Raw genomic sequence first — 23,062 nt, forward strand, 5'->3', positions numbered from 1 at the left:
CGCTGTGGGGGTGTCAGAATTTCCCAGTTCATCCTTTTCAGGGTTTCAGGAGGTTAGGTGCTTATCCCTACTTTCATCAGCCAAGAGGTAGCATACATCTGGAACATTGTGGCAGAGTTGACCACAGTCAATAATCAAATAATAAAAGGTCTTCAAGAGAGTGTGAATATTCAGGTTAAAGTCCTTCAGTTAACGTTGGTCCTAACGATTTTGCCACTTTGATCGGAGCAGTTGGTTTAACTAAGGTCCAGTCTTACAATCTGGATCCACCAATTTCAAGTCATGATAGTAAGGGGGTAAGCTCAGTGGTAGATCATTTGACTGCAGATAAAGAGAACCCCAGTTCAACTCTGGGTGCGACCTACTTGTGTTGTGTGACTTAAAACTTGCTTTCAGATCAAGTTTGAAGTCCAAAAGCTGTTCAAGACTACTTCCAGCACTGTCGTGTTCAAGGATGCAAGCAGTTTGCTAAATTGTGTCCTTAATCCCAAATAACAGGTTATGTTTTGTAAAATGGAGTGGTCAACTTTCCTCCTTTTCATGCTTGCAGTGGAAGATCCCTGCCTTCATTGGGAAAGAGGCAACGTATGTCCTGAAAATGTTGACACTTTGATCAGAAAAGTTAGTGCAACTGAACTCCACTCTTACAAGAGACTTGAGACAGTAATTTCTCACATTCACTCTTTACAGGTCACTTCAGTTTGGCTACCGTCTCGGGTTATTGCAAATATACGGAGAGAGTAGAGATTGTCCAAAAACTTGAACTCTTGACTTCAAACTTTACATTTTGTTGACTAATGTTTCTGATTCAATCAAACATACACATTTATTTCAGCTTTACAGAATTGATAACTGATGTACTTCCACTTTATGGACACTTTTGTTAAATGGGTGAGTATGTCAGAGAAAGTACTTGATGGTACATACATTCATTATCTATGCCATATTCTTTGCAGGGTCACGGGGGTCTGCTGGAGTCTGTCCCAGCTCATTTTGAGGTGAGAGGCAGACCCCTGGACTGGTCAATTTTTATAATCTGAAACTTTCAACAATAACCCTAGTTTTAGTGGTAAACAGTTTGGCCAGTATGGGGATGGAACCCATGATCTTGGCGTTATTAGCACCACGCTCTGACCTTCTGAGATAACCAGCCTTCGTGGTGAGTTTTTCTTTTCCGTATCAACGTATTTATGTATGTGTATGTTTGATCCAGGCCTGGTTTACAACATCTTGAGTTACATGCACAGTCTCCCAAACCAAGTAGAGACCTTTTTAGGTGAGGTCACACTTGGGAAGTAACTGTCTGCCAGACACACCACGTAAAGAAATACACATTTGGTCAAGAAGAATTGGGGGAGTACCCCACCTTGTGGCACGAGTGAAGAACAGGAAAGCATTAAAGTGACTAAAAGGAGAAGAACCAGACACTTCTGTACCTCCCTCTCAAGCGGTCCACATCTCTTAGTAGAACTTTAAGACTGGAATCAGGGAATTAACTTTGGTTAAGAAACCTTCAATGTGCCTTTCCTTTTTTTAAGCTACATGTCATTTTTCCATTTCACCAACATGGTTGAACTCTGAATGAATGAAACATCTCTAATCTTTCTCTCATCCAAAGACTGATGAGTTTAGAGGCTCTGCTGGGATTTGAACCCAGGATCTCCTGTTTACTGGACAGGTGCTTTGACCAACTAAGCCACAGGGCCTGATTTCACAGTAAGTTTGAAGTATCAAAGCTGTCCAAGACTACTTCCAGCACTGTCGTGTTCAAGGATGCAAGCACTTTGCTAAATTGAGTCCTGAATCCCAAATAACAGGTTGGGTTTTGTAAAATGGAGTGGTCAACTTTCCTCCTTTTCATGCTTGCAAGGGAAGATCCCTGCCTTCATTGGGAAAGAGGCAATGTATGTCCTAAAGATTCTGCCACTTTGATCAGAATAGTTAGTGCAACTGAGGTGCACTCTTACAATCTGGCTCCACCATAGCAGATAGGGGGTATAGCTCAGTGGTAGAGCATTTGACTGCAGATCAAGAGGTCCCCAGTTCAACTCTGGGTGCCCCCTGACCATGAGGGTTGCGTGATTACATATTTCTTAAAACCACCTACAGTAAAAGTGCAGGTGGCATCTTAAATTCTTTAATCTCAATCCTGCACTTATTGTTTATAAGTAACTTTATAGACAACTCCAACTTTCATGTTGTGGTTTTTTAGGCTTTGGATGCTACTGGTTTTCAATACAAAGAAAAACTTGTAGCGCGTTTGCTAAATTACAAAACTCTCAAATCACCAAGTATTTCATCCACCTAACAAGTCCAAGTCCTGCAATCACTATTTATAACTAAATCTTAATGGAAAACTCAGACCAGCCCCATTTCCAGTTTGCTTGCATGCAAAATAAAATTGAATCTCTGAAAGTTGGGTAAAGGCAGAGCTGTGGAGGTGTCAGAATTTCTCAGTTCATCCTTTTCAGGGTTTCAGGAGGTCAGGTGGTGCTTATCCCTACTTTCATCAGCCAAGAGGTAGCATACATCTGGAACATTGTGGCAGAGTTGACCACAGTCAATAATCAAATAATAAAAGGTCTTCAAGAGAGTGTGAATATTCAGGTTAAAATCCTTCAGTTAACGTTGGTCCTAACGATTTTGCCACTTTGATCGGAGCAGTTGGTTTAACTAAGGTCCAGTCTTACAATCTGGATCCACCAATTTCAAGTCATGACAGTAAGGGGTAAGCTCATGGTAGAGCATTTGACTGCAGATTAAGAGGTCCTCATTTCAACTCTGCAAGTTTGAAGTCCAAAAGCTGTTCAAGACTCCTTCCAGCACTGTCGTGTTCAAGGATGCAAGCAGTTTGCTAAATTGAGTCCTTAATCCCAAATAACAGGTTAGGTTTTGTAAAATGGAGTGGTCAACTTTCCTCCTTTTCATGCTTGCAGTGGAAGATCCCTGCCTTCATTGGGAAAGAGGCAACGTATGTCCTGAAAATGTTGACACTTTGATCAGAATAGTTAGTGCAACTGAGCTCCACTCTTACAAGAGACTTGAGACAGTAATTTCTAGTGTCCTACCTCACATTCACTCTTTACAGGTCACTTCAGTTTAGCTACCGTCTCGGGTTATTGCAAATATACGGAGAGAGTAGAGATTCTCCAAAAACTTGAAGTCTTGACTTCAAACTTTACATTTTGTTGACTAATGTTTCTGATTCAATCAAACACACATTTATTTCAGCTTTACAGAATTGATAACTGATGTACGTTATGGACACTTTTGTTAAATGGGTGAGTATGTCAGAGAAAGTACTTGATGGTACATCCATTCATTATCTATGCTATATTCTTTGCAGGGTCAGGGGGGTCTGCTGGAGTTGGTCCCAGCTCATTTTGAGGTGAGAGGCAGACCCCTGGAAAGGCCAATTTTTATAATCTGAAACTTTCAACAATAACCCAAGTTTTAGTGGTAAACAGTTTGGCCAGTATGGGGATTGAACCCATGACCTTGGCGTTATTAGCACCACGCTCTGACCTTCTGAGCTAACCGGCCTTCGTGCTGACTTTTTCTTTTCCGTATCAACGTATTTATGTATGTGTATGTTTGATCCAGGCCTGGTTTACAACATCTTGAGTTACATGCACAGTCTCCCAAACCAAGTAGAGACCTTTTTAGGTGAGGTAAAACTTGGGAAGTAACTGTCTGCCAGACACACCACGTAAAGAAATACACATTTGGTCAAGAAGAATTGGAGGAGTACCCCACCTTGTGGCACGAGTGAAGAACAGCAAAGCATTAAAGTGACTAAACGGAGAAGAACCAGACACTTCTGTACCTCCCTCTCAAGCAGTCCACATCTCTTAGAAGAACTTTAAGACAGGAATATGTGAATTACCTTTGGTTAAGAAACCTTCAATGTGCCTTTCTTTTTTTTAAGCTACATGTCATTTTTCCATTTCACCACTGTCGAGCCACATTGTCATGGGAAGCTCCAGCCCCTACCCCCTACAGGGCTTTGAACTGGACTCAAGACCTTTGTTGTGACTCCAGCTTCCTACCCCCGTGCAGATCCCGACACCTGGAAGTTGGTTCAAACAGATTTGAATCACGAGAGCACCCTATGGGGTGATTTGGAGGTCTGTGACAGTCATGCCAAATGTCTGATAATGACATTTGGCCCGAGTCACATCCGACTGTAAATTACTTTTTGTCTCTCGCCTGATTCGTGTATTCCTGCATTCTGTTGTTTGTTCTTGTATAAGAAGCTTGTTTCAAAACCACTCGATGTCAGCCCACCGAACGAGACACTGTGTCTGTGTTGGTCTGCTGAACGCCGGCTAGAATAAAATCTCTCATCCCACAGCGGACTCCTGAACTGGACTTTGTATTATTCCTCAACACCACCATGGTTGAACTATGAATGAATGAGACATCTCTAATCTTTCTCTCATCCAAAGACAGATGAGTTTAGAGGCTCTGCTGGGATTTGAACCCAGGATCTCCTGTTTACTAGACAGGTGCTTTGACCAACTAAGCCTCAGGGCCTGATTTCACAGTAAGTTTGAAATATCAAAGCTGTCCAAGACTACTTCCAGCACTGTCATGTTCTAGGATGCAAGCACTTTTCTAAATTGAGTCCTGAATCCCAAATAACAGGTTGGGTTTTGTAAAATGGAGTGGTCAACTTTCCTCCTTTTCATGCTTGCAAGGGAAGATCCCTGCCTTCATTGGGAAAGAGGCAACGTATGTCCTAAAGATTCTGCCACTTTGATCATTATAGTTAGTGCAACTGAGGTCCACTCTTACAATCGGGCTCCACCATAGCAGATAGGGGGTATAGCTCAGTGGTAGAGCATTTGACTGCAGATCAAGAGGTCCCCAGTTCAACTCTGGGTGCCCCCTGACCGTGAGGGTTGCCTGATCGCATATTTCTTAAAACCACCTACAGTAAAAGTGCAGGTGGCATCTTAAATTATTTAAGCTCAATCCTGCACTTATTGTTTATAATTAACTTTATAGGCAACTCCTACTTTCATGTTGTGGTTTTTTAGGCTTTGGATGCTACTGGTTTTCAATACAAAGAAAAACTTCTAGCGCATTTGCTAAATTACAAAACTCTCAAATCACCAAGTATTTCATCCACCTAACAAGTCCAAGTCCTGCAATCACTATTTATAACTAAGTCTTAATGGAAAACTCAGACGAGCCACATTTCCAGTTTGCTTGCATGCAAAATAAAATTGAATCTCTGAAAGTTGGGTAAAGGCAGCGCTGTGGGGGTGTCAGAATTTCCCAGTTCATCCTTTTCAGGGTTTCAGGAGGTCAGGTGCTTATCCCTACTTTCATCAGCCAAGAGGTAGCATACATCTGGAACATTGTGGCAGAGTTGACCACAGTCAATAATCAAATAATAAAAGGTCTTCAAGAGAGTGTGAATATTCAGGTTAAAGTCCTTCAGTTAACGTTGGTCCTAACGATTTTGCCACTTTGATCGGAGCAGTTGGTTTAACTAAGGTCCAGTCTTACAATCTGGATCCACCAATTTCAAGTCATGATAGTAAGGGGGTAAGCTCAGTGGTAGATCATTTGACTGCAGATAAAGAGAACCCCAGTTCAACTCTGGGTGCGACCTACTTGTGTTGTGTGACTTAAAACTTGCTTTCAGAGCAAGTTTGAAGTCCAAAAGCTGTTCAAGACTACTTCCAGCACTGTCGTGTTCAAGGATGCAAGCAGTTTGCTAAATTGTGTCCTTAATCCCAAATAACAGGTTATGTTTTGTAAAATGGAGTGGTCAACTTTCCTCCTTTTCATGCTTGCAGTGGAAGATCCCTGCCTTCATTGGGAAAGAGGCAACGTATGTCCTGAAAATGTTGACACTTTGATCAGAAAAGTTAGTGCAACTGAACTCCACTCTTACAAGAGACTTGAGACAGTAATTTCTCACATTCACTCTTTACAGGTCACTTCAGTTTGGCTACCGTCTCGGGTTATTGCAAATATACAGAGAGAGTAGAGATTGTCCAAAAACTTGAACTCTTGACTTCAAACTTTACATTTTGTTGACTAATGTTTCTGATTCAATCAAACATACACATTTATTTCAGCTTTACAGAATTGATAACTGATGTACTTCCACTTTATGGACACTTTTGTTAAATGGGTGAGTATGTCAGAGAAAGTACTTGATGGTACATACATTCATTATCCATGCCATATTCTTTGCAGGGTCACGGGGGTCTGCTGGAGTCTGTCCCAGCTCATTTTTAGGTGAGAGGCAGACCCCTGGACTGGTCAATTTTTATAATCTGAAACTTTCAACAATAACCCAAGTTTTAGTGGTAAACAGTTTGGCCAGTATGGGGATTGAACCCATGACCTTGGCGTTATTAGCACCACGCTCTGACCTTCTGAGCTAACCGGCCTTCGTGCTGACTTTTTCTTTTCCGTATCAACGTATTTATGTATGTGTATGTTTGATCCAGGCCTGGTTTACAACATCTTGAGTTACATGCACAGTCTCCCAAACCAAGTAGAGACCTTTTTAGGTGAGGTCACACTTGGGAAGTAACTGTCTGCCAGACACACCACGTAAAGAAATACACATTTGGTCAAGAAGAATTGGGGGAGTACCCCACCTTGTGGCACGAGTGAAGAACAGGAAAGCATTAAAGTGACTAAAAGGAGAAGAACCAGACACTTCTGTACCTCCCTCTCAAGCAGTCCACATCTCTTAGTAGAACTTTAAGACTGGAATGTGGGAATTAACTTTGGTTAAGAAACCTTCAATGTGCCTTTCCTTTTTTTAAGCTACATGTCATTTTTCCATTTCACCAACATGGTTGAACTCTGAATGAATGAAACATCTCTAATCTTTCTCTCATCCAAAGACTGATGAGTTTAGAGGCTCTGCTGGGATTTGAACCCAGGATCTCCTGTTTACTAGACAGGTGCTTTGACCAACTAAGCCACAGGGCCTGATTTCACAGTAAGTTTGAAGTATCAAAGCTGTCCAAGACTACTTCCAGCACTGTCGTGTTCAAGGATGCAAGCACTTTGCTAATAGTAAAGCAGATTAGTGAAACGATACTTCACTTGGGTATAGAAGCATGAAATTTGGCACAGATAATCTCCAAGATCTACACTTTAGGGAACAGGCGCGTGCCACTCAAAATTCCAAGATGGCGACCCCAAAATCCAAGATGTCCGCCCAAAAATGTGTTTTTTCCTTTATAACTCAAAATGCCTTGGTTTTAAAGTTGGGTAAAGGCAGAGCTGTGGGGGTGTCAGAATTTCCCAGTTCATCCTTTTCAGGGTTTCAGGAGGTCAGGTGGTCCTTATCCCTACTTTCATCAGCCAAGAGGTAGCATACATCTGGAACATTGTGGCAGAGTTGACCACAGTCAATAATCAAATAATAAAAGGTCTTCAAGAGAGTGTGAATATTCAGGTTAAAATCCTTCAGTTAACGTTGGTCCTAACGATTTTGCCACTTTGATCGGAGCAGTTGGTTTAACTAAGGTCCAGTCTTACAATCTGGATCCACCAATTTCAAGTCATGACAGTAAGGGGTAAGCTCATGGTAGAGCATTTGACTGCAGATTAAGAGGTCCTCATTTCAACTCTGCAAGTTTGAAGTCCAAAAGCTGTTCAAGACTCCTTCCAGCACTGTCGTGTTCAAGGATGCAAGCAGTTTGCTAAATTGAGTCCTTAATCCCAAATAACAGGTTAGGTTTTGTAAAATGGAGTGGTCAACTTTCCTCCTTTTCATGCTTGCAGTGGAAGATCCCTGCCTTCATTGGGAAAGAGGCAACGTATGTCCTGAAAATGTTGACACTTTGATCAGAATAGTTAGTGCAACTGAGGTCCACCCTTACAATCTGGCTCCACCATGGCAGATAGGGGGTATAGCTCAGTGGTAGAGCATTTGACTGCAGATCAAGAGGTCCCCAGTTCAACTCTGGGTGCCCCCTGACCATGAGGGTTGCCTGATCACATATTTCTTAAAACCACCTACAGTAAAAGTGCAGGTGGCATCTTAAATTCTTTACGCTCAATCCTGCACTTATTGTTTATAAGTAACTTTATAGGCAACTCCAACTTTCATGTTGTGGTTTTTTAGGCTTTGGATGCTACTGGTTTTCAATACAAAGAAAAACTTCTAGCGCGTTTGCTAAATTACAAAACTCTCAAATCAGTATTTCATCCACCTAACAAGTCCAAGTCCTGCAATCACTATTTATAACTAAGTCTTAATGGAAAACTCAGACCAGCCGCATTTCCAGTTTGCTTGCACGCAAAAGAAAATTGAATCTCTGAAAGTTGGTAAAGGCAGCGCTGTGGGGGTGTCAGAATTTCCCAGTTCATCCTTTTCAGGGTTTCAGGAGGTCAGGTGCTTATCCCTACTTTCATCAGCCAAGAGGTAGCATACATCTGGAACATTGTGGCAGAGTTGACCACAGTCAATAATCAAATAATAAAAGGTCTTCAAGAGAGTGTGAATATTCAGGTTAAACTCCTTCAGTTAACGTTGGTCCTAACTATTTTGCCACTTTGATCGGAGCAGTTGGTTTAACTAAGGTCCAGTCTTACAATCTGGATCCACCAATTTCAAGTCATGATAGTAAGGGGGTAAGCTCAGTGGTAGATCATTTGACTGCAGATCAAGAGAACCCCAGTTCAACTCTGGGTGCCCCCTACTTGTGTTGTGTGACTTAAAACTTGCTTTCAGAGCAAGTTTGAAGTCCAAAAGCTGTTCAAGACTCCTTCCAGCACTGTCGTGTTCAAGGATGCAAGCAGTTTGCTAAATTGAGTCCTTAATCCCAAATAACAGGTTAGGTTTTGTAAAATGGAGTGGTCAACTTTCCTCCTTTTCATGCTTGCAGTGGAAGATCCCTGCCTTCATTGGGAAAGAGGCAACGTATGTCCTGAAAATGTTGCCACGTTGATCAGAATAGTTAGTGCAACTGAGCTCCACTCTTACAAGAGACTTGAGACAGTAAGTTCTAGTGTCCTACCTCACATTCACTCTTTACATGTCACTTCAGTTTAGCTACCGTCTCGGGTTATTGCAAATATACGGAGAGAGTAGAGATTCTCCAAAAACTTGAACTCTTGACTTCAAACTTTACATTTTGTTGACTAATGTTTCTGATTCAATCAAACATACACATTTATTTCAGCTTTACAGAATTGATAACTGATGTACGTTATGGACACTTTTGTTAAATGGGTGAGTATGTCAGAGAAAGTACTTGATGGTACATACATTCATTATCTATGCTATATTCTTTGCAGGGTCACGGGGGTCTGCTGGAGTGTGTCCCAGCTCATTTTGAGGTGAGAGGAAGACCCCTGGACAGGTCAATTTTTATAATCTGAAACTTTCAACAATAACCCAAGTTTTAGTAGTAAACAGTTTGGCCAGTATGGGGATTGAACCAATGACTTTGGGATTATTAGCTCTGACCTTCTGAGCTAACCGGCCTTCGTAGCGAGTGATTCTTTTTTGTATGTACGTATGTATGCATGTGTATGTTTGATCCAGGCCTGGTTTACAACATCTTAAGTTCCATGCACAGTCTCCCAAACCAAGTAGAGACCTTTTTAAGTGAGGTAAAACTTGGGAAGTAACTGTCTGCCAGACACACCACGTAAAGAAATACACATTTGGTCAAGAAGAATTGGAGGGGAGTACCCCACCTTGTGGCACGAGTGAAGAACAGCAAAGCATTAAAGTGACTAAAAGGAGAAGAACCAGACACTACAGATGACTGCTTGAGCAGTTCTCAAGCAGTCCCCATCTCTTAGAAGAACTTTAAAGGTATTGTGACATCATTTTTAAAATGCTTTTAACACTATTAAAAGTCTTGGCCAACATCCCTCAAATGTGTCTAAAAGGTTTTAACAAGAAAAACTTCACTCTAGTACTCCATTCCTGGCTTTTTATTACAGTGGTTTTTTGCGCCGTGAAAAACGCTTCCTTTTCCCCCTTTCCTGTCAATCATTGCTCCGCTCCTCCTCCAAACCTCCTCCAACCAACTGCTACACACTTCTGCCGGCGTCTCCACACACACGCGCGCACACCACAAACACCCACACACACAGCCCAGACAGGGCGACTACAGCCCGGGGATGAAGTCCGTGCGCACACCGAACCGGACTTCTAACAGCGGCGTCGGAGAGTTAAGCCGGGAGCGACAGGCGAAACATGCACAGAAAAGCAGTCCACCGCAAACAATCATAAAAATAAAGGCATGCAAGCAGCAGGGTCCCCTTATCTTAAGTCCAGTCAGTGGCCGCGGGTCTTCTTAGCAGTTTTCCTCCGGTGATGAGAAGAGAAGAGGCTCTAAACAGCTCCGTGTTAAGCCTGATTTATGGTTCCGCGTTAAATCGACGCAGAGCCTACGCCGTAGGGTTCAGCGTACGGTGTAACACGGAACCATAAATCAGCCTTTATGCGCTGGAGAGCTGGGTGGAAGGGGGGGTGATTTAGCGGGCCGTTACGTAACGGCCCGCCACCAAACCAGATGCGCCGTTTTTGCATAGTTATGCGGAAAATCCCAGAAAGCACACAATACACTGAATGTTAAAAGTTTGTTGTTTTTTGGGTGTAATTGATGTCAAGACACCCAACAAAACACAAAAAAATCAAGAAAAATGTGTTTTTCATGTCACAATCCCTTTAAGGCAGGAATGTGGGAATTAACTTTGGTTAAGAAACCTTCAATGTGCCTTTCTTTTTTTTAACCTACATGTTATTTTTCCATTTCACCACCATGGTTGAACCATGAATGAATGAGACATCTCTAATCTTTCTCACATCCAAAGACAGATGAGTTTAGAGGCTCTGCTGGGATTTGAACCCAGGATCTCCTGTTTACTAAACAGGTGCTTTGACCAACTAAGCCACAGGGCCTGCAAGTTTGAAGTATCAAAGCTGTCCAAGACTACTTCCAGCACTGTCGTGTTCTAGGACGCAAGCATTGCTAAATTGAGTCCTTAATCCCAAATAACAGGTTGGGTTTTGTAAAATGGAGTGGTCAACTTTCCTCCTTTTCATGCTTGCAGTGGAAGATCCCTGCCTTTATTGGGAAAGAGGCAAAGTATGTCCTAAAGATTCTGCCACTCTGATCCTAATAGTTAGTGCAACTGAGGTCCACTCTTACAATCTGGCTCCACCACAGCAGATAGGGGGTATAGCTCAGTGGTAGAGCATTTGATTGCAGATCAAGAGGTCCCCAGTTCAACTCTGGGTGCCCCCTGACCATGAGGGTTGCCTGATCGCATATTTCTTAAAACAACCTACAGTAAAAGTGCAGGTGGCATCTTAAATTCTTTAAGCTCAATCCTGCACTTATTGTTTATAAGTAACTTTATAGGCAACTTCAACTTTCATGTTGTGGTGTTTTAGGCTTTGGATGCTACTGGTTTTCAAAACAAAGAAAAACTTCTAGCGCGTTTGCTAAATTACAAAACTCTCAAATCACCAAGTATTTCATCCACCTAACAAGTCCAAGTCCTGCAATCACTATTTATAACTAAGTCTGAATGGAAAACTCAGACGAGCCGCATTTCCAGTTTGCTTGCACGCAAAAGAAAGTTGAATCTCTGAAAGTTGGTAAAGGCAGCGCTGTGGGGGTGTCAGAGTTTCCCAGTTCATCCTTTTCAGGGTTACAGGAGGTCAGGTGCTTATCCCTACTTTCATCAGCCAAGAGGTAGCATACATCTGGAACATTGTGGCAGAGTTGACCACAGTCAATAATCAAATAATAAAAGGTTTCCAAGAGAGTGTGAATATTCAGGTTAAAATCCTTCAGTTAACGTTGGTCCTAACGATTTTGCCACTTTGATGGGAGCAGTTGGTTTAACTAAGGTCCAGTCTTACAATCTGGATTCACCAATTTCAAGTCATGACAGTAAGGGGGTAAGCTCATGGTAGAGCATTTGACTGAAGATCAAGAGGTCCTCATTTCAAATCTGCAAGTTTGAAGTCCAAAAGCTGTTCAAGACTCCTTCCAGCACTGTCGTGTTCAAGGATGCAAGCACTTTGCTAAATTGAGTCCTTAATCCCAAATATCAGGTTGGGTTTTTTTTAAATGGAGTGGTCAACTTTCCTTCTTTTCATGTTTGCAGGGGAAGACCCATTACTTAATTGGGAAAAAGTTAACTTATGTCCTAAAAATGTTGCCACTTTGACAAGAAAAGTTAGTGCAACTGAGATCCACTCTTACAATCTGGCTCCACCAATTTCAAAACATGGCAGAAAGCGGGTATAGCTCAGTGGTAGAGCATTTGACTGTAGATCAAGAGAACCCCAGTTCAACTCTGGGTGCCCCCTACTTGTGTTGTGGGACATAAAACTTGCTTTCAGAGCAAGTTTGAAGTCCAAAAGCTGTCCAAGACTCCTTGCAGCACTGTCATGTTCAAGGATGCAAGCAGTTTGCTAAATTGAGTCCTTAATCCCAAATAACAGGTTAGGTTTTGTAAAATGGAGTGGTCAACTTTCCTCCTTTTCATGCTTGCAGTGGAAGATCCCTGCCTTCATTGGGAAAGAGGCTACGTATGCCCTAAAAATGTTGCCACTTTGATCAGAAAAGTTAGTGCAACTGAGCTCCACTCTTACAAGAGACGTGAGACAGTAATTTCTAGTGTCCTACCTCACATTCATTTCATTCATTTCATTTCATTTTATTCTTTATTTCATTCAAAAAAAAAACAATACAATTTAATACAAACACAAATACAAATGTTCCTAACTTATGAATGAAAAGGAGCAGAAAGAAGAAGAATCTTATCTGATCTGCCCCTTTCACAAATAACATAAATTAACAATAATTAAAAAAACAAAAAAACTAAGTGAATAAAAACAACTAAAATAAAATTAAAATAACATTAAAATAAAATTACCACCGCCTACGGGTATGTCAATCAAACTCAACATTTTTCGTTATATTTCCTTAACATACAGGTTTTAATTGTTCTTTTAAATGTAATGTTTGATTTGGATTCTTTGTTTTCTTTATTCAGATTGTTCCATAAATTGATTCCTTTCACAGAAACACAACGTTCCATCAATTTTGTCCTGCATCTTGGTTTTATAAAAATCTCTGTTCCTTTTAAGTTATACTTGCTTTTTCTTTTTTCAAATCTTTTCTGAATGTTGATTGGTAAAGTTTTTTTATGAGCTTTAAACATAATTTGCAGAATACTATAGTCTACTAATTCATGAAATTTCAACAAATTTAACTGAAGGAATAATGGATTTGTTGGATCTCTATATCGTTTTCTACTAATTATCCTTATGGCTCTTTTTTGCAGAATGAAAATTGATTGAATATATGTTTTACAGGCATTTCCCCAAACTTCAACACAGTAGGTCAGATATGGAACAATCAGAGTGTTATATAAAATGTACATTGCTTTGTTGTCCAATAAATCCTTAACTTTGTGTAACAGAGCAATTGTTTTTGATATTTTTATCTTTGTATAATTGATGTGTGATTTCCAATTCAAATTCTCATCCAGCATGACACCCAAAAACTTGGTTTCTCCTACTCTATTAATTTCAATACCATCTATATTAATTGAAGAGTCCGTTTCTCTCTTTCTGTTACTAAATATCATGAAGTTTGTTTTTTCAAGATTCACTGATAATTTATTTACCTCAAACCATGTTTTTATTTTTTTAAATTCCTTTTTAACCACATTCAACACATATGTTAAATCTTCCCCAGAATAACATAAAGTAGTGTCATCTGCAAACAAAATACATTTGAGCAGTTTGGAAACATAAACAAAATCATTAATATACAAAATAAACAGTTTTGGCCCAAGAACCGACCCCTGAGGTACGCCACACTTAATAAATTGTGATTCAGATTTGACATTATTTATCTGCACATACTGCTTTCTATTCTCTAAGTAGCTTGAGACCCATTGATGTGCCACCCCTCTGATACCGTATTTGCTCAATTTTTTTAGAAGTATGGTATGATTTATGGTATCAAAGGCTTTTTTGAGGTCAACAAAAATACTTACAAAAAAATGTCTCTTATCAATTGCAGTGCAAATTTCTTCAGTTAATTCCATAAGTGCCATTGATGTGGAGTGATTGGTTCTAAATCCATACTGACCATTGTTTAAAATATTGTATCTGTCTATAAATGTATCTAACCTAACTACAAATAATTTCTCTAATATTTTTGAAAATTGTGGAAGCAAGGATACTGGTCTGTAGTTGGAAAAAACATGTTTATCTCCATTTTTATAGAGTGGAATTACTTTTGCTGTTTTCATATTATCAGGAAATATCCCCGTTGAAAATGATAGATTGCATATATATGTAAATGGTTCAATAACCAATTCAATTATATTCTTTACTAATATCATGTCCATATCTGCACAGTCAGTAGATCCTTTACTTGCACAACTTTTTACAATCTTCAGTATTTCTTCTTTTTCTACCTTCCCAAGAAAAATGCTATTCACATTATCCATTATTGTGTTTTCATTTGTATTGTCTTTTATTGTTGGTATGTTTGCTGCAAGACTAGGGCCTATGTTTACAAAAAAATCATTAAACTCGCTTACTATTTCAGTTTTGTCATTAATGTCATAGTTATCTTTCACAAAATAATTTGGAAGAGCTGATTTTATTTGATCATTTTTTATTACACCATTTATTATTCCCCATGTAGCCTTTATATTGTTTCTATTTTTATTTAGTAAATCACCATAGTATTCCTTTTTATGTCTTCTTATTATCCATACTAATTTATTTTTATATTTCTTATACCTTTCTTCTGCTTCTTTTGACCTTAGTTTTAAGAAACATCTATATAAATAGTTTTTCTTCTTGCAGGCATTCCGTAGTCCTTTGGTCATCCATGGTTTGTCAATAGCATTTTTCTTGGTAATACTCCTGAGTCTACAGTGTTTTTCATACAAGTCTATCAATAGCGTCATGAATGAATCATAAGCTATATTTACATCATTTACATACACTCCATCCCAATTCTGTTTTTTTAGGTCTTCTTTCAGTGCCTCCAATGCTTCGTTAGATCTGTTTCTTATTAATTTTTCTGAGGTGATTCCCGTTGTATTACATTGATCATTTTTATAAACTGTGAAAACAGGTAAATGATCACTTACATCAGTTATCAAGATCCCACTCTCTACTTTTCCATCAACTGCGTTTGTAAAAATGTTGTCAATAATAGTTGCACTCTGTGATGTAATTCTCGTTGGTTTAGTTATCACTGGAAACAGACTCAAGGTATACATTGAATTTATAAATTCACTTGTTGTGTTCGTTGAATTTGGATTTTCAAGATCAATATTAAAGTCTCCACATAAAAACACAATCTTATTTTGGCTTCTGTCAAACAGCTCCATTATTTTGTCTGTAAATGTCTCTACGCAGGAACCTGGTGATCTATAGACACAACTGATTATAGCATTTTTAGCTTTTTCATTGATAATTTCCACTGTGATAATTTCCATAATACTGTCAACAACAGTTGTCATATTGCTAATGACATTACATTTCAAACTAGTGTTGATGTACAAAGCTACTCCTCCACCTTTTTTAATCATTCTATTTACATAATATAACTCATATCCATCTATCTGAAATTCATCCATATCCCCATCCTTCAACCATGTTTCTGATACTGCAATTATACTAAAACTATTTCTGAACTGCTTTAAGTAATCTTTTATTTTTGATAAGTTACAATTTATACTTCTACTGTTGAAATGGATGATAGACAGTGTTTCATTCATGACTATTTTATCATTAAATTGCTCCTCCGTGTAATACTCACATTTGTTGTGAACAGGAATTAATATGTTTTTGTTTGTACCCTTATCTACATCATATATTTTACTCTCTAAATCTGCATCTAAGTTTGTATTATCATCCATGCTCCTGTATATCCATACATTCTGTATCCATTCTTCAATCCATTATCTTATATTTGATATCAGTTACATCAGCCATGCTACATTATCCTGTTCTAAATTTTTCTAGCTCTTTAAGGTCTCTTATCATCCTAGCCTGTGAACCTTCTTGTTCTCTTATCCATACGTTGCCATTTCGGGTCCATGTTGCTATTATTTTTTTCTGTTTTCTTAACATCCTTGCTTCTCGTGCGATGTCCCCATTCTTTTTTGTTAAATGTTCGTTTAAGTATACATTTGTACCTTTCAGCTTCTTTGCTTGCATTAATAAATCATTCCTCTGCTTTCTACTGATGAATCTTATGATGATAGCAGGTTTTGCCTTCTCTGTCTTTCTTGGTAATGTGTGACAAACAGAAATAGCATCATTTTGAATGTGTATGTGCTTACTGTGCAGAAAGCCCACCACTTGTTGCTCTAATGTCAGCAGTTCTTCCTGTGGGGCATCTTCTGTAGTCTCCAAGTTTGCAGTAGCTCTAGCATATGTGCGGTGTCGAGTTTCCAGACCTGTTAATACTAAATTGTCTCTTTTTGTGTATTGTTCCAGTTCATCCACCCTCTGCTCCAGCACAATTATCTTTCTGTCTTTCTCTATTACCATGGCTTTCAGTGTTTTCACCTCCTCCACTAGTCCAATTAGTCGTTCCTGCTGTGATGTTAGTTTTGTCAGCTCACCTGACATAAAGTTTAGAGATCTTTTAATCTCTTCCATGTCATCTGCAGTTGTCATGTCTTTGCCCCGCGTACTGTTTCTTCTGTTCGGCATTCCTTCTTCACCAGCCGCAGGCCTGCTCCTCAGCACCAGCTCCGCACCACCAGCTCCGCACCACCAGCTCCGCAACACCAGCTCTGCTCCTCAGCCCAGCTCCTCAGCACCAGCTCCGCAGCACCAGCTCCGCAGCACCAGCTCCGCAGCACCAGCTCCGCAACACCAGCTCTGCTCCTCAGCACCAGCTCCGCACCACCAGCTCCGCACCACCAGCTCCGCAGCACCAGCTCTGCTCCTCAGCACCAGCTCCGCACCACCAGCTCCGCACCACCAGCTCTGCTCCTCAGCCCAGCTCCTCAGCACCAGCTCCGCACCACCAGCTCTGCTCCTCAGCCCAGCTCCTCAGCACCAGCTCCGCACCACCAGCTCCGCAGCACCAGCTTCGCTCCTCTTCAGCGTCCCACCAGCGTTGCTCCACTGCAGCGGGACGACCAAAGCTCCACACCCACCCAAGGCGTCAGTCAGGGGGGAAAAAGGCCCCAGGGAGAGTCGGACCGGGAACCCGAGGAAAGTCCTGGACGTCCGCGGCTCAACCCAAGCTCAACCCAAGCAAAGTCTCCGCGTGGAATCTCCGCGTGCCGCTCCGCGTGCAACTCTCTGCAATACATTCACTCTTTACAGGTCACTTCTTTATTGTGTGCTTCTCCTGTCGCGAAATTAATCGCCCCCTTGGGGACAAATAAAGTAATTGATTGATTGATTCAGTTTGGCTACCGTCTCGGGTTATTGCAAATATACGGAGAGAGTAGAAATTCTCCAAAAACTTGAACTCTTGACTTCAAATTTTACATTTTGTTGACTAATGTTCCTGATTCAATCAAACATACACATTTATTTCAGCTTTATAGAATTGATAACTGATGTACTTCCACTTTATGGACACTTTTGTTAAAGGGATTGTGACATGAAAAACACATTTTTCTTGATTTTTTGTGTTTTGTTGGGTGTCTTGACATCAATTACACCCAAAAAACAACAAACTTTTAACATTCAGTGTATTGTGTGCTTTCTGGGATTTTCCGCATCTATGCAAAAACGGCGCATGTGGTTTGCTGGTGGACCGTTACGTATAAACCCGCTAAATCAACGCCCCCTCCACCCAGCTCCCTGCCTCCTCTCCTCTCCAGCGCACCATAAAAGCTGATTTATGGTTCCGCGTTACACCGACGCAGAGCCTACGGCGTAGGGTTACGCGGCGACGCGCACCGTACGCTGAACCCTACGGCGTAGGCTCTGCGTCGATTTAACGCGGAACCATAAATCAGGCTTAACACGGAGCTGTTTAGAGCCTCTTCTCTTCTCATCACCGGAGGAAAACTGCTAAGAAGACCCGCGGCCACTGACTGGACTTAAGATAAGGGGACACTGCTGCTTGTGTGACGCACACAAAATGTATGGTCACATTTTTTGTTGTTTATTTTCGTTTTATTGTGAAAGATTATATTTTCTGTAAAAAGAGTACATTTCTGCTTGAAGCAACATGGACAATTATTACTTTCAAGCTCTTTCAAAAACACGGAACAGTGGGACAATCCTAGTGTGCCACCACTAGTGGGCAGTAAGACGATTCACAGCTCTCTCAGAGACCACCTGCTGGACGGACTGAGTACTTCCTCATTCTATTAAGGAAGGCTGACTGGAGAAACACGTGTGATCGTCTCTGTCTATTACTCCTGTTTTAACAGGTTTGTACATGACCAAAGTGTCTTAAACTGCCTACAGTTGTTGCTAAAGTTATTGTTTCCCTGTGGGATCGATTTTTGTGAAGCTAATGTGTTGATTTGAGTGACTTTGTGACCAGGTCCAGTCCATTTATTTTCTGTTTAGTTTGCTGCTGCCTAAAATGGTGGTTCCCCACCTCTGTCTGTGTAAGTGCAGACCTTGTTTTTTGGGTTCCAGAACATTCTTTGAATTAATTAATTAATTAATTGAAGAAGTGTTAAAAACGATTTTCGATGACAGTATTTTGAATGTAAAATGTGTTTCTTTATTTTAATGCACTTTAAGCAGTTCAGATAAAAACGTTTTTCCAGAGCCATAAATTGAACTTAGTCATGCACAAACATACCAGCCAAGTATGTTTGTATGTTACAGGCCTATGATAAGATATTTATGGCATTGTGCACTACTGTCTATATGACAGACACTTAAAGGGACACTCCCAGTATTTTTTCATGTTTTGGTGAACAGATGCAAATTGAATTTAACAGTTAACTAAGATGTGAATGTGACTGAAAGGTGGTTATGATGACAAAATGTGAATTGTGAGATGACGTAATGAAAAGAAAAGAAGAATTGTGACTATGTTATTTTTGATTTATTGAAAAAAAGAAAAGAACAAGCAAGAGATAAAAAGAATAATAATTCAGGCTGAAATAAATATGCCTCATTCTACTAAGGAAGGCTGACTGGAGAAACACGTGTGATCGTCTCTGTCTTTTACTCCTGTTTTAACAGGCCTTTCCGGTAGCAATACCTTATCTGTCTATGGGTCTTCGACCTGGACCTGTAACAGATTTGTGGGGGCTCGTCCGGGATCGGCGCCACCTGGTGGTCGGAGTAGGACGCCGGTCTAGTGATTCCTGAACCTGTGGGCCAAGGTGCTGCATCATCAGAGTGAGGAGCTGTGAGAGTCAAGAGCGTCTGACTGTTGCCAGAGCGAGGACTTCACGAGCTGAGGGTGTCTGATTGATGTTCGCAATGGCAGACAACGAGAGGAAGAAGCTGACTTGGACCATAAAGAAGAAACTGTTCAACCTTTCATCAGAGGAACTGCTAAAGCTTGCCACGTTGGTCTCAGAAGAACCTGCTCAAGCTAAGTTGGTCAAACAGGATGAAGAGGGTTGTTTTGATTATGTGTATTATGCCTACATGGAGAGTACCGATCTGCTAGAGTCAGATGATTCTGGCGTGTCAAAGTTAAGTGATTTGCTAAAAGTTATTGAACTTATTGCTTTACAAAGTAAGAGTGATGCTGCCACAGCAGATGTTGATGTACCTGTTGCTTTAGCGGATGATGTTTCTGATGTTAATGTGCACACTAACACACATGTTACCACATATGTCACAGATGCACACTCCGACACTGACCCAGTTGATGTAGTTTCTCAAACAGAGGCCCTTGAATTGCAAATAAGCAAGCTAATGTCTACTTATGATGAGTTGCGCCAACGGGTTAAACAGGGTTCACCTGCTTCACACACCTTACCTACCACTCCACCCTCTACTTCTCACCAGTCTACACACAACCCTCCATACACCTTAACTAACACTCACCCGACACATTCACACCAGTTCACACATGCCAGTCCATACACCACTACCAATACTCAGCCCACTGATTCTCACCAGGCCCGCAGTTCACACACAACAACTGATAGACAACACACTCCCCATTCTCACAGTTCACCTGTCAGACCATTCCCCCATCCTAATCCTGAACAACATCCCACTCACCGTACTGAAAGCATGATTGCCCTCAAAGACCTCCCATTTCTCCAGAAGAAGGAATTCAAGGTACATGGTGGGCAGATTGGCGATAGTGCATCTGATATAACGTACAGCAATATCAGCAAGCAGATTGATCAAGGACTGAGGGAAATGCACACTGAGGGTGAAATCATACGAGCAGTGTTTCGCATTATAAAGCCTGGGAACTTCAAGGATATGCTCTCCAGCAAGGATGACATGACCATAGCCGAGTTGAAGAGCTTCCTCCAATCCCACTTCGGAGAGAAGAGCAGCACTGAGCTGTTCCAGGAACTAATAAGTGCCAAACAAAATGAGCAGGAAACGCCACAGCAGTTTCTCTACAGGATGATGGGGCTCAAACAAAAAGTGATCTTCAGGTCAAAGCAGACAGACTCTGAAATCAAGTACGAAGCACAAACGGCACAGAATGTCTTCCTTCGCACGGTCTATCAGGGCCTGAATGAGAAGCATGATGACCTCAGACGGGAGTTAAAGCCCCTCCTATCAGACCCTGCAGTCACAGACGATGCACTTCTAAGACAAGTCATCAAAACCACGAGTGAAGAAAGTGAGAGGAAGCGACGTTTGGGACGTAGCGCTCGCCCCAAGACAGCTCAAGCCCACAGTAGTGAAGTCACCACAAGTGAGGTGACTGAAACAAAGCCTGGCTCTGACACGAAGGCCAAGGATGACCTTATCCAGCAGCTAAGCGCTCAAGTACAGGCTCTGGCTGAAGTCGTATCCTCACTACAGTCAAAAACTGAAGCAAAGACGTCAACATCGAAGCCTCAGCCCGAGTCCACCTGCGAGTGCTCCAATAAACAAAGTCAAAGTCGACATGTTAAGAAAGAGAGAACATATGGCTGTCCTAACTGTGTTGCAGATGGCCGTCCCAACTGCAAACACTGTTTCGCTTGTGGAGAAGAGGGACACCGTGCTGTCGGGTGCCTAAAGAGACCTAAGCCGTCGGGAAACTCCCCCCGGTCGCAGCACTGGGACCACCTGTGACCGGCACCAACTTTCAGTCCCATCCAGACAGTACCAAACCAGCACCTGTGCATGTCAATCACCATCTTGCCACCCCTTCCCACTCATCGGCCAATGATAAGACCCCTTCACAGAGAGTAGCTAAGTTAATTGGGAAGAAATGCTTATTGAAATGCAGTCTAAATGGATATACTGTGAATGTTCTGCTAGACTCTGGGGCCCAAGTCAGTATTATCGACAAGCCATGGAAATACAAATACCTACCTCAACAAGAAGTGCGCCCTCTCAGTGAACTCATAGGAAACAGAGGATTGGATCTCACCGCAGCCAATGGAGGACAGATCCCATATGATGGATGGGTGGAACTCACCTTTAACCTACCCGGCAACGATGATCCAAATCTCGCCATCAGAGTACCCTTCCTGGTCAGCCGTGTGAGCCTTGTGACACCGATATTGGGCTTCAACGTCATTCAAGAGCTCATCCTAGGACAGGAGGGTGACATAGAAGTTGTTGCTGTTATTGGCAAGTTGCTGAGAGAGGCCATGCAGCTGGAAAATGATCAAGCAGAGACAATTGTGAACCTGATACAGACCAAAGAATCCAACCAGCATCATACTGTGGTGAGAGTTGGCCGTCAAGACATCACTGTCCGCCCAGGCCAAGTTGCCCGCGTCAAGTGCAGAGTGCCTGCTGAATTCACCTCCTCTGTTGCTCTGTTCGAGGTCAACCATCCAGACCTGAGACTGGAGGAGCTGGATATTGGTGATGGCTTGGTCGAAGTCCATCACGTCAGGCAGCCCTATATTGAGATTCCGGTGGGTAACCACACCCAACACAATGTGTCACTGAACAACTTCACAACGTTGGGCAGTATCCAGTCGATCGACAAGATAGTGGAGACGGATCAGATGGACAGAGTCGAGATCAACAAGGTGGACTCACCTGTCCCTATCTATGAGGATAACAGTGCTGTGGTCTCCCCCTATCGACCTTAGTCATCTAAGCGACGAGCATCAAGCAATAGCAAAACAAATGCTCTATGAGGAGTCACGTGCGTTTGCTCAAGATGAAAATGACATGGGGTGCATCCCAAGCCTCCAAATGGGCATCACCCTGAGGGATGACATCCCAGTACAGAGAAGCTATGCAGCAGTTCCCAAACCACTGTACAAGGAAGTTAAGGAGTACATCCAAGACTTACTGGCGAAGAAATGGATTGTAAAGTCCAAATCTCCATACTCTGCCCCAGTGGTTTGTGTCCGCAAGAAGGATGGAAGCCTGCGGCTATGTATTGATTACAGGCTCCTGAACCAAAAGACAGTCCCAGATAGACACCCACTTCCCCGTATTCAAGATCTCATTGACACGCTGGGTGGGTACAACCTGTTCTCGATTTTGGATCAGGGAAAAGCTTATCACCAAGGCTTCATTGCTGAGGGGTCACGACATATGACAGCCTTTATCACTCCATGGGGCTTGTACGAGTGGGTGCGCATCCCCTTTGGGCTTTCAAACGCTCCAGCGGCTTTTCAAAGAAGCATGGAGGAAATGCTGGACTCCCTGCGAGACGAATGTTGCATCCCATACTTGGACGACGTCCTCTGTTACAGCAAGACCTTTGAAGATCACGTTGAGTCACTGAGACAGGTGCTGAGGGCTCTCCAACGCCACGGCGTAAAGCTCAGGCCAACCAAGTGTGAGCTCTTCAGAAAAGAGGTCCGTTACGTCGGAAAGCTGATCTCGGCTGACGGAGTGGGGCTAGACCCCAAGGATCTTGAGGCCATCCAGGCCCTGAGCAGTAAAACTCCAAACACTGTCGGAGGAGTCCGTAAACTGCTAGGGTTCTTGAGCTACTACAGGACTTACATTCAAGATTTTTCT

At 41.8% G+C, this 23,062-nt stretch overlaps 12 non-coding genes across 12 annotated transcripts; 5 read left to right on the forward strand and 7 right to left on the reverse strand.

The window, feature by feature from the left end:
* Positions 1-1,079: 1,079 nt before the first annotated feature.
* On the reverse strand, positions 1,080-1,153 carry trnai-aau (transfer RNA isoleucine (anticodon AAU)). The gene has a single exon. It is a non-coding gene; the product is annotated as a tRNA-Ile (tRNA).
* A 479-nt stretch (positions 1,154-1,632) lies between these two features.
* On the reverse strand, positions 1,633-1,706 carry trnat-agu (transfer RNA threonine (anticodon AGU)). The gene has a single exon. It is a non-coding gene; the product is annotated as a tRNA-Thr (tRNA).
* A 285-nt stretch (positions 1,707-1,991) lies between these two features.
* Positions 1,992-2,063, forward strand: trnac-gca (transfer RNA cysteine (anticodon GCA)). Its single transcript has one exon. It is a non-coding gene; the product is annotated as a tRNA-Cys (tRNA).
* A 1,406-nt stretch (positions 2,064-3,469) lies between these two features.
* trnai-aau (transfer RNA isoleucine (anticodon AAU)) lies at positions 3,470-3,543 on the reverse strand. The gene has a single exon. It is a non-coding gene; the product is annotated as a tRNA-Ile (tRNA).
* A 919-nt stretch (positions 3,544-4,462) lies between these two features.
* trnat-agu (transfer RNA threonine (anticodon AGU)) lies at positions 4,463-4,536 on the reverse strand. The gene has a single exon. It is a non-coding gene; the product is annotated as a tRNA-Thr (tRNA).
* A 285-nt stretch (positions 4,537-4,821) lies between these two features.
* Positions 4,822-4,893, forward strand: trnac-gca (transfer RNA cysteine (anticodon GCA)). Its single transcript has one exon. It is a non-coding gene; the product is annotated as a tRNA-Cys (tRNA).
* A 1,446-nt stretch (positions 4,894-6,339) lies between these two features.
* On the reverse strand, positions 6,340-6,413 carry trnai-aau (transfer RNA isoleucine (anticodon AAU)). The gene has a single exon. It is a non-coding gene; the product is annotated as a tRNA-Ile (tRNA).
* Positions 6,414-6,892: 479 nt separating this feature from the next.
* trnat-agu (transfer RNA threonine (anticodon AGU)) lies at positions 6,893-6,966 on the reverse strand. Its single transcript has one exon. It is a non-coding gene; the product is annotated as a tRNA-Thr (tRNA).
* Positions 6,967-7,889: 923 nt separating this feature from the next.
* Positions 7,890-7,961, forward strand: trnac-gca (transfer RNA cysteine (anticodon GCA)). Its single transcript has one exon. It is a non-coding gene; the product is annotated as a tRNA-Cys (tRNA).
* A 2,871-nt stretch (positions 7,962-10,832) lies between these two features.
* Positions 10,833-10,906, reverse strand: trnat-agu (transfer RNA threonine (anticodon AGU)). The gene has a single exon. It is a non-coding gene; the product is annotated as a tRNA-Thr (tRNA).
* A 274-nt stretch (positions 10,907-11,180) lies between these two features.
* On the forward strand, positions 11,181-11,252 carry trnac-gca (transfer RNA cysteine (anticodon GCA)). Its single transcript has one exon. It is a non-coding gene; the product is annotated as a tRNA-Cys (tRNA).
* A 1,004-nt stretch (positions 11,253-12,256) lies between these two features.
* trnay-gua (transfer RNA tyrosine (anticodon GUA)) lies at positions 12,257-12,328 on the forward strand. Its single transcript has one exon. It is a non-coding gene; the product is annotated as a tRNA-Tyr (tRNA).
* Positions 12,329-23,062: the final 10,734 nt, after the last annotated feature.

This window comes from Cololabis saira, chromosome 5 (assembly GCF_033807715.1).
Source record: "Cololabis saira isolate AMF1-May2022 chromosome 5, fColSai1.1, whole genome shotgun sequence".
NCBI classification, from domain to species: Eukaryota; Metazoa; Chordata; class Actinopteri; order Beloniformes; family Belonidae; genus Cololabis; species Cololabis saira.